The following is a 2754-nucleotide window of genomic DNA, read 5'->3' as shown; positions in this document are numbered from 1 at the left end:
GCTAATCCGATTCGCATATTCTGTCTGTCTGAGAACGACCCACAAGGCATTTTCCGTGCTTTTTTCCTCTTTTACTAGGTTCGCCTCCTCCGAGTGTTGCCTTCGCATCTCTTTTCCCGGCTTGGCCTTTTTTTCCCAGAAGAGCAGCCCCTCATGTCCCCGCGCAATGCGCTTTTTATCTTTTGGATTTTTTTTTTTTTACTCCCTTGCTCGAACCTGTTTTCCCTCTCACTTGAGTATGCTGCGCGTAGCTTACTGCCTTTCTCCTCGTCCTTCAACAAATGTTTCAGCTGCATACCTTCTCTTCTCGCGTGCTTCCCCAGTGTTCGGTCGGTATGCCCCGCTCGGCTGGCGTGCGCTCTAGCAGTTGAGTACAATAGGTGATGAGTCTGGTCTGGTATCCCGCCTGACAACCAGCGCAACAAGAATTCTTGCTCACTCGAGGTGACCTGTTCGTGTTCCCCATGGTGCCGGTGACGCCACGCACGTCTGTGTTTGGAGTCGAGGCTTACGTTTGGCCGTGGTTCTGTGCAAGCGAAAAGGCAAGCCACATCTGTGACACCTTACGAGAGCTCCGGCATGTTTCTGAAGCCGGTCAACAAAGTCCTATTTGTGAGTACCACCATCTGTTTACCTTCAGGCTATTTCGGAAATGAATAATGTTCTGGGCGGATTTGTTGATTTTTCGATGTAGCGTTGCATTTCAATTTTTTTTTTTTTCAGGAGGAAAACAGATGCGCATACCGATTTCCGGGACAACTGTCATTGAGAAATATCTAAATTACGTCGGACGCTAAGTAATTCTTCAGGAATGGTGAGAGCATTATTACATTTGCTTTTGTTAGCAAGCGTTCATGGGACGTTGACAAATTTGTTAATTAGCGGGATCCGGTAAAATGTGGTATCGCATCTTATGAGATCGTGGAAATGTAGGTCATCTATCATTCATGCAATTCAAGAATTTTACACGCTTGTTTTTGCAGTTCAGCGGGACACTCAAGACTTGTTCACATGCAAGAGATTGAGCGAACGCAGCCAGAAGGAGGTGGCGTCGCAACAAAAATTCTAATTTTGCAGAAGTTTACTCTAAGTGAAAAAGCTATAACTCTCGCTTATCAGGCAGCTGTTTTGTAAGGGTTTCCAGACAACCCAATCGTGCCTACAGTTGCGTGCACCCGGTGCGACATAGTCATACTATTTAAGTTCATTTTTTTTTATATATAAGTGGCTTCCGATTCTTGTGTTCTGCGTATTTCACTCGATTCTGCTCTCATTTCGGACAGAAACTCTTTATCCCATGTAAAAATAAAGCATTGTTCAACGTTTATTTACAGTTTTTACATCTGGATATAAGGACATGAACTGAAGGAGATTGCCTAGAATTAGCGGTGGCAGTTAGTGGCTTCACCGTGTCTGCGGCAGATTGGGAAATGAGGTTTGGAAGCTGTGCAGGGTACACCAGGCAAATTTCAATCTGACTTTCACTACTATTTGATTTCAGTATATCATCGAAATATTAACTCTAAACACGTAATAGAGTTTTCTACACTGTTTTGTGCATTGTTTGTCAGATAGTTCACATATGATGAATATGCTGTTAATTTAACTGTCTGTGTTTAATTTAGGGCCTTCCAGTCGGGTAAACTCAAGAAAGCGCACATCCGCAGAAGAAGCCTCGCGTTACTGGTTGCCGCTTTTCGATGATAGTCACTTAATGCAGGTATCAATCAGCAGTAATAGTAGGCGGCCCTTCACAAAGTATAGTTTACCGCAACATCTTGACAATATTTCACGAGTGCTTCAGAACACTGGGTCCATGAATGGGTAAATATTCTATACAATATATGACTACGCGACATCCTCTATTATTTTAACAAGCGCTCTTCTCTTTTTTATCTGCAAATAATAAACTTGATTTATTTTGCGTGCAGAGTGTGCTGCTGAGAAATTTCTTTCTTGGTTTTCATTGCACAATTTCCTTGCGCAGATGTTATATGCGTAAAGCCAGCGGTGGACCTGGCGGTAACGAGTTATGCAAGAGTGGCTGCCAGGAGCCTCAATCCAAGGTACGCTCAAGACGAAACTTTCTTCCAGCAAGACCGTATTCTCGCTTCTCGGCGCTAGCAGCGAATCCTTGTGATGGGCCATTCCGCTGGGCAGCGCCCCGCATCCATGGCGCGCATCCCCTGCCTACAGGCCCACCTGTCGGCTGTCTCTGCCACCCCTTGACCCTGCAGAGAGCCCCACACCCATAGTGAAAGAAAGCCGTATGAGTCACAATAACCTCATACAGATTTCTCCTACTAAATTCATACAATCTCATATATTTCTCATGCATTGAATGAGATTTGTATGCTATGGTATGAGATTTGTACGAGCTTAGTATGAGAATTTGTATGAGGTTATTGTGACTCATAGTGCTTTTTCACTGGGGACTCAACCCACCTATCTTCCGCAAGCCTGCCCTGTTTTTGCTTAGCTGTGTCTTTCCACGTGTTCTCGTGACATTTGGAATAAAATAAAGTTCGTGTCTTCGATCATTTGGTTCCCATTCTGCATGACTTCTGCACTCTAAGAAAAAAAAAGGACTAAAAGGGGTAGTGAGGTTAGTCCTTTTGGGGACCAACTGGTTTGCCACAACCATTCATCCTTTTGGGGACCAACTGCAAGGGGATAAACACTTAGTATTCAAAGGATGAACTTTAATAGGAGGAATGGTTGCTTCTTGCAGATGCTCCCCAAGAGACTAACATT

The 2754-nt window shown here is 44.2% G+C and overlaps 1 long non-coding RNA gene across 1 annotated transcript; it reads left to right on the top strand.

Annotated features, from left to right (window-relative positions):
• The first annotated feature begins 293 nt into the window (after positions 1 to 293).
• Positions 294 to 2532, top strand: LOC146192285 (uncharacterized). The gene is made up of 3 exons (XR_014706388.1): positions 294 to 612; positions 724 to 814; positions 1988 to 2532. It is a non-coding gene; the product is annotated as an uncharacterized LOC146192285 (long non-coding RNA).
• Positions 2533 to 2754: the final 222 nt, after the last annotated feature.

Source organism: Amblyomma maculatum, chromosome 4, assembly GCF_055883805.1.
Source record: "Amblyomma maculatum isolate TAMU_Amacu chromosome 4, ASM5588380v1, whole genome shotgun sequence".
In the NCBI taxonomy this organism is placed as follows: domain Eukaryota; kingdom Metazoa; phylum Arthropoda; class Arachnida; order Ixodida; family Ixodidae; genus Amblyomma; species Amblyomma maculatum.
The sequence above is the reverse complement of the archived record's forward strand: the minus strand, read 5'-3'. Positions and strand labels throughout refer to the sequence as shown.